This window comes from Trematomus bernacchii, unplaced genomic scaffold (genome assembly GCF_902827165.1).
Source record: "Trematomus bernacchii unplaced genomic scaffold, fTreBer1.1, whole genome shotgun sequence".
Lineage (NCBI taxonomy): Eukaryota > Metazoa > Chordata > Actinopteri > Perciformes > Nototheniidae > Trematomus > Trematomus bernacchii.
Genome location: NW_022987973.1, coordinates 18,154,704 through 18,170,411, shown reverse-complemented (window position 1 = coordinate 18,170,411; position 15,708 = coordinate 18,154,704). Strand labels below are relative to the sequence as shown.

Here is a 15,708-nt window from a genome sequence, read left to right as displayed (position 1 = left end):
AGTCCAATATTCACTGTGTATTAGCTCTGATCTTGGTCTCTACCAACTCCGGTAGGGGGTATCTTGCTCGCCAGCCACTATAAAAACCAGCTAGTCTCTCATATTGTGTCTGTCTGCTTTCTGGTGCTGAGCAGGTATAGATTTATTTTTCTGTCAAAACATCTGCCTTGCATGGCTGAAAACAGAGTTTAGTTTGTATTCCATGCCTGTCCACCAAGACAGTGATACACATACACACTTTTCCACTGAGGGAAGACTGACAGCCAGCAAACATGGATGTAAACAATGCTGGTTTGAAATAATTCAAAAGATCAGCTCTGCAAATATTTTATGAGGAAATGGACCCAAACTCTTTGTCAGGCATTGAGGATGCACACAATGTCTTGACCTTTGTTGACAAGTACAAATCTAAGCGTTGCCCACCTTTTTAGTGATGTATTACCATTTGCAGCAATGCCTTGAATGTTGTATGGCAATACAATGTAAAAAGCAGGAAAGTGGTATAAATATGTAAGAAAGTGAACACTTGAATACCTAAAGTAATCAAATATAATGTGCTAGTCTATACTTAAATCTAGATTCAGCAAATAAGTGTGACCATAATCTTTCCATTTAGACTTAAGTCTGTATAATCCTGTTTCATGCCTAGTTAAAGACATCACATGTCTTACCTCACTGCAAATAGACACTAAAATTGCATTTTCATCAGCATTTAGCTGAAGATATACTGTATGACTATTACTTATGCTATTAATATTCATGGACAAGCAGGGCTACTGCAGGAGATTTTAAGAAATGAATGATGGACCTATTTAAAATTGTCCCATGCCTCAGGGCAAAGTGTCTCCGAACCCCCCCCCCCAACAAAAATAATCAAGCAGCAGTTTATTCATCAGACAAGCAATTTGAGAAATCTTCCGTTGCAGCTTTATTCAAGTGAAAAAGATACTGAGGCAGCAGAGTACATCATAAAGAGATGGATGCTTTTATGCTGAAATGTGATTTGAGACGGGGTCAAGCTAAAAGAGTATGCAGCACATTAAGCATTTTAACAGATGGCAAAGACTGAGAGGGCCGGTACCAGGGAGCATAGCAACACACTGTTTGATTGACTGCTTCACTGAAATAGCACAACAAATAGCAGCAGAGTTATGCCAATACAAAGGCAGTTAGAAATGTGCTTTGTGAATAATACTGGTAAATGTGAAAGAAAACGCTTGATTTCTTTTTTCAAAGTAGACTTTATTACTGTTTCTCACTGAAAAAAGCAGATACACAGGTTTCTTTCAGGAGCGTTTGACTCAATGATGAAAAGTCCTCTCACTCAGGAATTAAAAACCTATTATATGAAGAGAAAAACCTTAACTTTGGTATTTTATATTAATGAATTGTATGGGACCCGAATCCCCCATGAAAATATTTGTGTCCATTTATTTCCCTAAATAAAACATTTCTGAAAAAAAGATATCAGCAGCTCCATGACATGCTGTTTGAATCTGGTTTTAAACCAGACTGTTAGAGGATGATCAGCAATGTGCTGTTATTTTAAATCCTGCTCTGTCTGCTAATAATCAATTTAGCAAAGCCTAATTTATTTTTCCTTCTCATGTTTCTGTAAAAAGCCCTGCTTCAGTATTCAGCAACAGCATCCAGCTCCCATACCGGTGGATATCAGAGGACGCATTGTCTTTTAAAGCAACATATCAGATGACTGGATGGTTCTCTGAGCAGGCTAGAATAACATTATATTGTCAATGGTTTTCCTGTCACTCAAGACCCAAGCCTTAAATGGGCACATTATTGCTTTTCATCTGTGGGTGAAGACCTCTATTAACCTTCAATCCTTTTTTTTCAGTTTGCTGGTACTTGGTATGGTAGATAATTTTGGTTTCAATGTAGCATAATGGACGTAAATGACCTGCAGATTAGAGTTGAATTTTTTACTTAATATGCTAATAAGTGTAATTATGAATTTGACTTGAAATCCATGCGGATTAGTTCAATAATCTTTGCCTATTGCATATCAACATGTTAAATGTGTCTTATTCTGTCAGATAAGATGGGATTTCCTTGGCTTTGATTAAAAGGCAGACTTGATAATGTGTGTGTGTTTGCAATACAATAACCTGCTTTCACCGTCAAGACTGATGTGTCTGGTGCTGAGAAAATTGCATTTGTTGAAGGTGGAGGTGACGTGTTGTTTACGTGCCGAAATCAAGGTTGTCGCTCTGACCTGAAAGCTTCTATCAGCATCCGGCTGTCCGTCATCACGCTCATCTCGGTCAGCACATTAATAGGAACGTGTGGTTGTGAGGGTTTTTTGTATGCACTGTTTAAACTGTGCAGACTCCCAAGAGCCCTGTTGAAGAGAAACTGTGTGTCTATGTAATCCCCACCCGGCAGTATAACACACACATTCGAGTCAGCCATAAATCGTGCTTTGCACATCCTGCTCCTTCAATACAAATTAAATCACATGAAAGTCACAGAAATTGGTCAAACTATTTCCATTGTTTTTGTTTGATAATTGGTTTACAATGTTTTTTATCCCTGGCTCCCGGATTGGAATAACACTTTGCTAACCTCCATCACTTTGGAGGTTGGGGACTCAAGTGCTCTTTTGCTAAAAGCTTGTCTGACTGTAGTGGAAAAATTAATGCATTAATGAAACAGAAGTCCCTGACTGTTATTCACAACAAATTTGGTGTTAACAGGTGTCGGCGTGGTGCTTCCCCTTGATTCCCTGCAAAGCACAAGCACACAGCTGTGCATTAAAGGCACACTTCAAACGTTCAGGAACCCTGTTATCATCCTCCCATCACCTGAAATATGCCTGATCCTGTAACGCGATTTATAGCATAATTATGATATACAAAAGATGACTTAGCCTAGAAGCTGAGAGCCATTATAGGATACTTATATATTCCGTATACTACAATTTGTCCTAGTTGAGATTTTTCTATTTCATCCTTTTTGCTCTGATCAATGGGGAAATGCTATTTATGGTGGCTTAGACAGCAATGGATTATTTCCAGCAGGGAAATATGCAGTGTTGAGGGACGAGTGAACTTCATGTTATTAAACTCGTAGTTTGAATAGATTACAGTAGTTTGCTGTTAATTTACATACATTTATATTTGCATAGTGATTCTTCTTATTTGCCATTTTTTTGTGTAGTTCCCGAAAGTACTACGACTACTTTAGGCTGTAAAAGCTAAAAAAATGCTTACTTTCTGACAAGTACAGTACAAAAGATAGTCCATTGTTTATACCAGTTTTTTAGGCTTTGTGTACTGTGTAAAAGAACATGCGTGAGTCGGTGAAATGTTCTAAAAAGGAGCAGGGAAAATAATCTTTAATGGGTAACTCCATTTGTTTTTATTCATGTTGGACCTGTAAACAAGAGGGCATTTTAGAAAAAAAGAATCAAAGTGGTATTCTTAGCTGGCACGTGTTTCTGTGCATAGTATTTCGTTTTAATTTAATATGATATCTAAGAAGTTTGAAATACTAAGTAGTCGTTTAGTTCTAGTTCTATATTCTCCCTTGGGAAGCTTTGCTAAAGTTCCTCCGGTATGTGGTAGCTTAAAAATATGTTCCAAGTAGCAACACTGCAAATCAACCTCAAACATATGTTATCATGTTGTTATGTGTTTAATACACTGACCTGCAGCAGTTATTGTGGTTGTCTTGCATTGACTGCTTTGTTACGCTTGTTCACAGTCACTACATATTGAGGCATTAGTAATATAATGCATGCATTGGTATGCAAATTGCAATATGCATACATCCTAATCCAGTATTATCTATGTTAGTGGTATAAACTGCTTAATGTTATTAGCTTAAAACAGGCAGGAGCTGAGATATACAGTATACTTCCTGTTTGTCACTGCCAGACTGACTTAAGTAGTGTTATGTCTCACCCAAGGGTATTTCAAAAACACAGTTTTATGTCAATAAGCAGTGAACTAAATCCAAAGCTTTTTATGGATAATGAGAAATCAATAAATGAGTGTCCTGCCCGTAAAAATATCATAACGCTCATTACCTGCAGGAGCAATGTCAAATCTGCTGCTGAGGTCAGACAAGAAGCAGCCTGCAGCTTGTAAGTGTGCAGGAAATCACTGGCCAGCAACTTGTGTGTAGGTTGGTTTCTTTGCCTCAGGATGATTTTTGGAAAACCAGCAACAACATCAGAGACAACATACTCATACAAATATCCACCAGAGACAGCGGTGCTTTCCAGATCTTTATAACAGCACATTTAATAAGATTTGTAAGAGAGGAGGCCATGAAAACGCACAACTTGCAGTAGTACAGTACGTAGGCTTTTAGGAAGGACACAAGGTTATAACATCTTCTTCTAAAATGTGTTTTTTTAAATAATAAGCACAAACTGATTCCAGGGTGGTAAGCATGTGGGTGTTGGGAGCATGGCTGATTCCCAACTCGGTAAATATGTGTGGAAGAACTGGGATGTGTCAAGATATATACTCATTCTTTCTAATGGGTTGCAAAAAATAGGTAATTGTTTAAAATAACGCTGCAGTAATGGTAATTGTACCCAGTTTGCTATGATCCTATCCCGTATACTTTGAAAAAACACAATAGTTGGATCGCAAAACATGTTTTTTTACTTGACACAGAATCAAACTCTTTCCAGCTCTCTTCTGAAGTGTTCTGTTGTGAGAGAAGGCTTTCTTCTCTCCGGATGTCTGCCATCTCATTTAATCATGTCAGTCCTAACTGTGACCAGCGGGTTTGTGTGAGAAGCACCATTTTGTGGCAGGTGCAGGTGCTTCAATAAACCAACAGAAGACTAATACATCTGATGAAAAGCTTGATAGGAGATTTGATTAAAGGGTTGGTGAGGTGGCAAATCACTGAGGCATGTACGAGCCAGAAAGCCAACTCAGTGAAAGACAAGGGCCTTGGTACTGTCAGCCTGGAATGAAACAATAGATTCAAATAGTCTTGCCTACTCCAAATTGATAATCCAGCCGCCAGTGGGTTTCTCATCCACATCGGAGTGGTGCACCGGCAGGGTAGTTAACCAGTAATCAAGTCACATCCGTCATCCAATTCCAAATTCTGCACCTCGCGCTCCCCCCTCCTCCCACTCCTCTGCCTGACTTAACTCGTCCTCGGTTGTTTTCCCGGAGTGACATTTGGAAGTTGGGGAGAGGCTTCACTGATTGCCCTTGATGTGAATCAGATGCATCTGCCTGCTGGTAGCCCATCCTAACTTCTTAGCCATTGGTGTGATGGAGGGGGGAATACAAAAAAGACTCGTGCAACTTTGCTGTTACTCTTTTAGTTAAATACACCTTTATAAATGTATACCTGTTTCATTATAATAGCCAATAGGCCATCTATCTCCATGCGCTGTGGCAGGCGAACTCAGTCTCTTTATTGAAATCTCTTCTTAAGACTCATCTTTTACCCAATGTTTTTTTCGCTATATACAGATGACATATTCTGCTCATTTTCAGGTTCATATTTGTATTTAGTGTCTCTATTCTGACATGTCTCCATGCTTTAATGTTCAAAAAGCTCTTTATTTTGTATTGTGCTGCAGCACCTCTTTTCACCCTCTGTCTGGGGGGGGGGGGGGAGTGTGTGGGAGAGAAACTTTGGGATTAGAGCTTTGCAGACCCTTCACATGTACAACAACCTATTTAACACACTAGAGGAAAGGGAAAAGCATAAAAGGGCCTCTTTAACTTTCTGTAACTATTTAAATAACTTACTTATCAAAACACTCTCCAACTTTGTGATTTAAAGATGCTCTATTGATACGGAAATAATAAATAAAACATGAGCAACGTGTTAGTGTGAGAATAAATCATTAATGGAGTGTAAACAATAAGTCAATTAATGGATTACTGATCAATTGAAAATGGATTAGTCCTTTTAAGATATGTCATATGTGAGGATTTGAAGTGAAAGGGAAAATTGTTTGGTCTGTTGGTTACACACAAGAGAGCAGTTTAAATTGTGTTATTAGGCTTTTGGAAAACATGATGGCAACTGTCACAATTAGTTTTGACATGTTATAGACCAGACAATTAATTTAGTTGAGAGAAAAGTTGTCATTAAATCCCTACCTGTTAAACATTTTATAATTTTAAGCTGCAATGAAAATAAGCAACACATGCTACATATTTGTATAAGCCAGAAACTGTTATCCTGCTGTCATTACCTCTGCATCACAGGTCAAACCCAAGGCAAATGCCTGCTGGACACACATTTCTCCCAACAGAATGAACATTGTGTTGAGGTTCGCCTAAAGTTCAAATTGAATAGCTGGACGATTGTTTAAATAAGTTGCTATCACGCACACACAGAGGTATTTTAACGAGTGCTTTGTGTCCTCCTGTGGCTGAAATCCTCCATCAAACACTTTCCATCTCTGCTATTACATCACCTGGGGGAACCTTGCAAATGTAACATCAATTTGAGTTGTTTTTAAGTGCCCTTAAATGTTATTTTATTTTAGTGAAAAGGGCATTCTTTTTCAAGACTGTCCCTCAAGTGTTTCACTCGTCTTATTCCTGGATTTATCCTGTTATAACACTGCAATGCATTATTTAGAAACTCCAACTAGTGCAGAAAAATGACAGAACAAATGAGTTCAACATGCTATTTAAGGGTTATTAAGCTAAATGAACTGCACTGAAATATAACACTTTTTATGCATTGACCTATATCTGTGGGTTTTTTTCTTACATTTTTACAATTGTTCATGTTTGGTCCTTTTGTCACATCGTGCTGTTGCTTTAGCAAATTGAGATTGAAACACGTATTGAGCTTGTAGTGTTAATTTCCCGAGGAATTTGCCTCTGGTGTAAAACAGCTTCCTTCTTGTAGCATTCTCCAAACAAAACATCGGAAACAATGCTGGATTAGAAGTTGTCATGAAATGTCTCAGAGGGAAAAGGTGAGGCTCTTCCATTTGAAAGAAATCCCTTTATTGTTCGCAGTAGCAGTGCGCCTTTCACAGTAAACTAAAAAAATCGGAGCTCAACGCTGCTTGATTATAGCGCAACAATTATTGAAGCTGGAAACACAGTGTTACACATCTTTGGAAAGCGAGGTTGGGCGGATATGCATTAGATATACTCAAATCCAAGATGTAATTGAAGCTGGCAACCGTACGAGGTCCTTGGGATGTTTTCAAAGCTGTAATTTGTGTGATATACAGTAGATCCTTAGATGAGAGATTCTGCCATAGGAATACAGAATGAGTCACATCAACATCATACATCAAGCTGAAGAAAGCACTTAACATCACCATCTCTGCGATGTTAAATGTATGTAAAATACAGGAGCAGTGAATAGAAAACAAACACGGTGTGAATATATAATTAGCCAGAAAAAAGGGCTTGGCTTTGACCTGGATCATTTTAAATCCAAAGCAGATTTGTTTAGGCATGCTAGGTTTCATGTCTCAATGAATATGATTTGGGATTTAAATTATGAATGACGAGACATAAAGGACTGTGATCAGCTCAACTTGAATAGAAAAAGCGAAATACTTTTAATGTTTCTCTTTACATATCAGGAAGCTGAACGAAAGAGATATTAAATAATAACTTGGTTTTCCAATGAAGAAAATGCTTCATAGAGATGATGCTGTATCTGTTAGTGGATGCATATGTTTCAGGTATTCTTTAATAGCTTTATTTGCTTTATTTTTTTGTTTTACCCGCTTAAGTTTTGCATTATATTGTGTATTTTGTTCCATTTCTGGGATTGTTATGTATCAATTGAACCTAGAAATGGTCTAGAAACAATTTTGTTTCGAAGTACAGGCAGAGAATGAAAGTGTTCAATGTCAAGGGAAAGTAATTGCCATCTACTTATGCATAAAAATGCCTGCGAGTAATCATTGAATTATTCATTTAATATGTTAAGTATTTCTATTTCAATGCCTTAAACCTCCCATGGTGGAAAATTACATAACTTAATTGATGAACAAATTAGAAGGAGTATGTATAAAATGGAGAGTTCTTATATCATTTTAATCACTGCCACTGTAATGTTATATCCGCTGTTCAAACGCAGCCTGCTGGGCAGTTTACATGATTAACCAGAGGTCAAAATGTGCTGTGATCTTTACATCAACTCTCACAAACAGGTCAGAAAATCCATTTCATTTCTGCATGCTCTCAATTTCAACCACATAATAAAATAAAGAATGAGAAATGCAGACTGTCTGGATTTTTGCTCATGTGTAAAATCGGTTCATACCAATACAATTTCATCCATCTAAATGATAAAATACTTAAGTTCAAATTGCTTTTCACTTAATTATATTTCAGACGCATCAGGCTCTCAGTGTTGGATGGTACTTGTTTCCAAATCATTAATCTTGCATTATATCATTAGATTGGCATTTTAATTCAACTAAATATAAAGACTTTCATTCTTCTGTTAATCATTTTTTCCCCCACAACTTCACAGAAATATTTGTTCAGTCAACTTTAATGTTAAAAAAAGCTATATTTGTTGCACCTTTCACTGAAAAGAGAAGATAATCCTCAACAATTGTAGTGTCAGTGCCATAGCAGTACTGAAGTAATACCCAAGAACATCTCTTTGTGTGAACTCATGCTTTTAAAAAAAATTACTCATCATTGTTGCAAAGAATAGAGTTAGCAACACATGAAAAGAAAAGAAAAACGTTTCCTTTCAAATGCAAACCTGGGAGATAATAATAGATGTTTTGGGGTGCTCAGAACATCAATTATATCTTTGATATAGTCTACACTGAGTTGGATAAGATGCAAGATAAAAGAGTGGTTATTCTTGAATATCTTCGGACAACACTGGCATTACAATTCCAAAACATAAACTCAAGTTCTATCAGATTGTATTACCTAGAGTTCAAAATAATAAAAAGAACATCATTATAAAATTAACAATATTGTGATTGTCTTTAAGTTTAGTGATTTCTTCTCTGACATTTCCAGATTACATTTACGTGCAATAGATGTCCTGGATATGTTGCTTTGACCTTTATTGACAAGGCAAAATTGGCTTTCTCACCACCAATTGTTTTCTTTACGTCCCCCCCTCTAAACAATTAGGGAGGATTTAGTGCCAGACATCCTCTGACATGCATGCAATTAATATTCCCTGCTGTGTGCTATGTTTATACAACAGTCTGTAAACATGACTGACTTTTGTTGCAGATGTTAGCTGGTGGTCATGCTCTGCTAGAGGAATATATTAATTCACTGACAGGCCTTGGGCTGTCCCCCTTATTAAAACTATTTACGTGCCCTCTCCTAATGGCATAATTAATCCAGCCTGAAATTGGAAGTACCACATAAACCGCTGTCTGCCTATAATCTGCATGACGGCAAATAAACTGCTTTTATGCTTAGGAGCTGTTGGTTTCTGTGACTGCTGCCTTGTAACATGATAAATATTTAACTGTGATCCTACTACCAGGGACATGGCATGGTGTGTTAAGATGCGTTACACTGGCACTGCACTTATTGTTTGGAATGTATTTCCATGTTCAAGTCCAACGATGTTCATGTAATGACTACATCTAACGTTAAGATGTTCTTATAGTTCAAATATAACCATCCAGCCAATAACTTTCTGCTTCCACTGCATGAATAAAAAAAATAATCATAATGAATAACTTGTTTGAATTTCAAGCAATCTGCAAACAAATGAGAGTAAATATTACACAATTTGAATTTTGGTTTAATAACTGATGGGCGACACTATTTTCTTTCCCTTTGTGCTGTATTTGTTGATTTTGTTACATTTATTGACAATCAAAAGACACTTATTGTAAGCAGGAGACAGCACAAAAGGTCTCCAGGTTAGCAATGACTTCAATGTATACCAACAGAGTGTGTTGAAAATACTTAATTTACTTGTCAAATGGTGCTTTTTTATTTGGACTAAATTATTTAAAGTGGACCTATTATGCTATATTTGAAAAATATATGGTAGTGCCATACCTATACAAAACATGTCTGTGAAGTTTTTTGCTTAAAATACCAAACAGATCACCCATTGTAGCCATGCCTCATCCTGCTCATACCCCTCTTTTCCAGCCCTGTTCCAAAAAGGCTGATTCTGCTTTAAATGGAACGGCTGCTGCTAGCCACGCCCCTTTGTAGCGTCTTGCAGCTTTCCCCTGCTAAGAGAGTTTTCTACCGGGAGAAACTCAGCTAAACGCTGCGGTGATTAAATGCCATATTATGCTCCCAACCACTTCAAGCATTATTTCTGAAACAGTATGGAGCTCAAACCTTTCTCTCTCACAGGGTTTACCACAAAGACATTACGTTTCACATATTCTCTCCAGTAGCCTACAGCGTTAGCTCCATGGTTAGCTCTGAGTGTTAGCATGCTTGCTAATGTAAACACAGAGCATATTACTCCCAAAACACGCTGCGCATTGTTTCTGATACAGCACATAGCTTGACATGTTCTTTCTTAAGTGTTTACCACTAGAACAGTGCCATTATATGTGTAATATATATAACAACTGTACTCTTAGTGCCTCCTGCAGACATCCTGCTGAATACACAGACACACAGCTGCGAGAGATACCGAGACGATAGGTTGGGACGTGTTACGTGTGCCGGAGACGATAGGTTGGGACGTGTCACGTGTGCCGGAGACGATAGGTTGGGACCATAGACTGTATATATAAATGGACGTAGTGTCCTTGACGTCACCCATAGGATTCTGCAGAGTTGCCGAGAAGCCCTTAGTAGGCGGAGTCGGCCACTAACGGCTCGACAGTGACGTCAGAGTCTAACTCCCGCCTGCTCCAAATAAGGGCAAAGAGGCGGAGCCGAGGCGGGACCTGCTGCCTCCGAACTGGAAGTAAACAGAGCTAGCTCAGGCTAAGAAGCTAAGCTAACATGAAATACATGCATACCAAGTTACTGCTGGCACTTTTGGTTTTCAACAAAATGCCGGACTCCACCACCCGGAGCAAACGGAGCCGCAGGGGGCTATATATATATACATGTATAAAGGGTTACGTCCTTAGCTGGCTAATAAGCTACATAACAAGCTAAGCTAACAAGCACACAAACACCTGCTAACGGGGTTAACATGTATAATATTATCATTTTAGACTTCTTGGAAGTACATTCAAGCGCACAGCACGACATTTTAATTGTCTGGTATTTGTAACAATATTCCCTAAAAGGCACAATCACCACGAACACGGCTAAAGGGTCAAGTACAGTAACTACAACTAACTAACGTTGTAGCCTAGCAGAGTGGACAAGTTGCTGTTAGCTGACAGTGAGGCACGTACCTGTCCATCAAAGTGACCACGCCCTAATCTATGCAAACACTTTAAGACCTAATATAAATAAAATGGTCGCGTTAGAAAACAATTCACTCACAGATTCATAATCATGAAGGTGGAATCTAACTATATCCATAATAATATTTATTGCATCCAGGGGTAGAAACATGTTTTTTTCTGCTGTACAATTGGGCATTTTAACATGGGGGTCTATGGAAATTGCTCCTTTCTGCAGTCATCGCCTGTCGGCCAATATATGAACTGCAGTTTGTGGCACTTCCGTATTGGCGTCCCGGCTCTTCCCCAGAGTTTGCCGCTTGGTTGGGACGTGTCATGTCGGCCGGATGTCGCCAAGGCAGTAATAGAAGCGAAAATTCTGGAGGAAAAGAGAGAGGGGTTTTGTTTTCTGACACTTTGTGAGTTCCCTGACACACCGGGGACACATATTTATGTGTAAAAGACATCAAAAAGTGCATTTAGCATAATATGTCCCCTTTAATATAAACTCTGCAATGTAAGTTTTATATCTGGCTCAGTTTGTTTGTCTGCTTCTCTGTCAGCAGCATTGTGGGAAAAAAAATACTGGTCTGATTTTTAGGAAACTTGTTGTGGAGGCTGTAAAAATTGGGCCAATTTACAACCCATCAATATTTGGAGTGGATCCGAAACACTCACCGGATACGCAATTTATGTTTTCTTTTCGTTATTGAGGTCTGCAATCTACCATTGCCATTGATGGTACAAATGACATCACATGTGGATTGTTTAATTAAGAAGGGTTACATAAATATCTGCTTAAAAAGCCATTACTGAGCTATAGACATTTGGTGTAAAATGGGTAGATAACGACAAGTCTCTTTTAGCTAAAAGAGGTGGATGGCGACTATACAGTAGCTTTAAATGTTGATAGATTGTTTTTCATCATGGTCTTCAATAATGTTCTTGAAAGCATAAAACCAAATAAGAAAGAGAAGCAGAGGCCGTTTCTCAATATCGAGTATACCTGCTGCAGAGCCACTATTTCAAGTATACTACGTCATCGAGTGGCGCCGAATGCTGGGCATTTAACATGCATTTAAACAGTCCACTCGATGACGTAGTATACTTGAAGTAGTGGCTCTGCAGCAGGTTTACTCGACATTGAGAAACGGCCAGAGTCTTAGTCGGCATGTTCCATTTCCAAGAAGAAAATAAAATGACATATTCTTGGCTGCACATTTGTTATGTTCATTGGGTTATGTGTATACTGTAGATGACATGTTGAATAAATTACTGATACTGCTCAGATTTCAGCTCTGGGTGGGTTTTAAAACAACTAGTCTGGTGGTGGAGAGGCCTCCAAAGACACGGAGCCCAGGGGAATCCTTTCATTCGTCCTTGCCCCAACCGCCGACTTCATCTTGCACATTTTCCAAAAATAGCTTTGAGAATTAAGGTTAGGGAGGGGGGGAGACATTAGATTACTCAACCTGCTAACACACGGAGCTCCTCTGTGAGTATTTCACTACAGCTACGGTAATTGCTTAGCAGATGATGGTGGAGGATATCCTCAATGTCCTTGTATTAAGTTTTACTGGACTCTACAAACGAGGAGCCATTGTTCTGCTATCGACTCTACTTTTATTTTAGTATTACCCATTCCCAGTTACTACAGCTCTCTGACAGCTTATTCAAAATAAGCATAATGATGGAACAAAGATGAAACAGGTATAGCAACGCAACTCGTTGGGTACATCAGGCATCCCTGTGTGTTGAGATAGATGCGTGCAGAAGGATATTAGTTTATTACCGGCTGCTCTCTATTACTTCAAGCTAATGCTAGTGTGTGGGCGCACAAAAACATTTGCCCACACAGGGTCACAATTTTAACTGTACTTGTATTGTTTTCTATTTCCATGTCAAACACTATCATAGTCAACAGCGTGTTATGGGTGGTTGCAGTACTAGGCTGTTTAGGAAAAGCTGCAATTATGAGCGTTGTATTTAGAAGCTAGCTCTTGTCAACAATGGATCGTAAGCTCTTGCAGATTTCTCTGTTATGCTATAGCCTTGGATTGCTTTATTAAGCTATTGTTTGGTTGTTGACTGTAGTGTTTTTCTTAAGCCTCAGCAGTTATTTCCCACAATGCAAGGTCAGCCTCATATAACTCAGAACCGGCTGTGACTCCAACAGACATATTTGCCCTCCATAGTCGGATCCAATAAAAGATGTCTCGGCATCAGTCTTGGGTATTTGATGAGTTCTATAAAGACACCAAGTGAGTGATTTCAAACTGCAGATGTCTGAAATGAAATATTTAATTATCTCTTCTCCACTGCTCTATGGCCATGTGCCTGGTGGTGCTATTTCTGATTTTCTCATTTTTAAACATCTCTGACTAAACAAATTGGGAGGAGGCTGCTAGAACACTGGACTTTTAGAGGTTATGATGTAGTCATGCAGCTGGTACCATTTGTTTCTTGCAATGAGCAGTTTATAGTGGATTTGTTGTAAAAAAAAGTCCAGACCTAATCCAACAAGCCTGTGATATACATGTTTCTGTGTCAGTGGGCCTCAAATTATAGGTCGCTTTCATTTCACAGATACCCACGGGCCTATTCCATTGGGCAGTGAATAATATGGCAGACAGGGAGGAATCTCTAACCCCATCTTCCCTCGTCGCCTGAACCTGCAATATATTTCCCCGCCAATGCCATATGGTGGCAAGTCATGTGTGGGATTCAGTATGCCGTATTATTTATTTATTTCCCAGGTGTTGCTTTTCTATTTGTGATTTATGTGTTATTGTGTATGATCTGCGCCTAGGATCTATGACATGGGGTGTGCAGGCTTTTTGGAAGAGGGCCCAGGCTGAAAGGAAGCCATGGATGCAGAATCTTTTTTTTTTGGTACCTTCAGTAGCAAGTGGGGAATGGTAGAGTGTTTCTATAAAAAGTGATTAATGTAAAAGGGAATGAATGTGAGATTTTTGTATTTAGCGAGGAATTATTCCGCTATGTCAAGTGCATACGTAGTGCTTAAAGCTGCTGATGTCATTTGGAGTTTCAGATTACATACTGTAAGGAAGTAGGCAGAGAAAATTATTTTGATCTTTTGAATTATTTGGAACAATATACTAACAGAGCTGTTTTGTTGTTTGCTTGATTTAAAAAAATGAAACCTTATTTGACTATTAAACAAACATGTGTTCCAGATAATTACATATATATGGGACCTATTTGCAACAAAAAAGAAAAGGAATGATTGCTCAAACTTTGTTTTTCATTAACGTAATAAACCAAATCTTCAATGACTAAACAGCAGGATTCAAAGTTTGTATGGTTATTTTTAGCCACTCAAAAAAAATAATCAACGTTGACTTAAAGCTCAAGTAATAAGGTTTACATGTGCAGGGTTTAGCCAAAGCAATGGAATCTTTATTTAATGTATCCTCATGTTTTACATTATATTAAGGAGAACAGTTGGCTTGATCCAAGTAGCACAGTCTTTGACATTAATTGTATAGACTGTGGCCCTGGCCGTAGTTTAAGTTATCCAGGCATGGTTTCATAAGAAATTGAAAATATTTCCGGCTCCTCAATGGCTGGGCTGGCTGGCCATCATACTCAAATATAAGTCATATTAGAGTGTGGTGCCTGTTGAAGAGTGAAATTAGTTTATTCCTTGCACCAACCACTGCATTAGCCTACTTGCTAAAAAATGGCCAAAGTAAAATACTGTAGGGCAAATACAGAGTGAGGCATGGCCATTTAATTTATTCACATTCTGATGAAAAACATATTTAACATTTAAAAAAAAAAAGCATAACATTTCTTATTTCAAATGAAAATGATCTCTTCTTTTTACTTCTCCTCTACCGGCTAACTTCATAACAGACCAGCAGAGAGTGGCCATTGGATGGGTTATGGATAGTGTTAGAGATAAGATAAGATAGAACTTTATTGATCCCAATTTGGGAAATGTTTGTGTTGCAGCAGCATAAAAAGACATGGCATTGTACAATACAAATTAAAAGACAAGAAATAAACAAGAAAGTAGAAAATATACATGTTGAATTTACAAATGAGCAATAACAACATATAAAGCAAGGTATTGCTTTATATGTTGTGACAGATGGAATATTAAATATTAGACTGAATATATAAATGTAAAATGTACAGTGAAGAGAAAAACTATGGAGCAGAGAGTTCTCTTCCAGCCAGAGGTGATTTGTTGTACAGAGTTATTGCAGTGGGCAGGAGTTTTCCTGTATCTGTCCTTGTGACAGCATCAACATCAACAGTCGGAAGACTTGTGAGGTCATCAAAATATTCAAGTGTATGAGAATCATTATTATTATTATAGAAATACAGGGCCTTGACTCTTATTTATTTGCAGGGGATCACATTCAGATATAATTGATTTTAAA

General features: G+C 38.1%; 1 protein-coding gene across 1 annotated transcript in view; it reads left to right on the top strand.

Moving 5' to 3' along the window:
- Positions 1-15,708, top strand: part of luzp2 (leucine zipper protein 2) — a 157,623-nt gene that overhangs the window by 74,117 nt on the left and 67,798 nt on the right. The gene's annotated exons all lie outside the window — the stretch shown is intronic.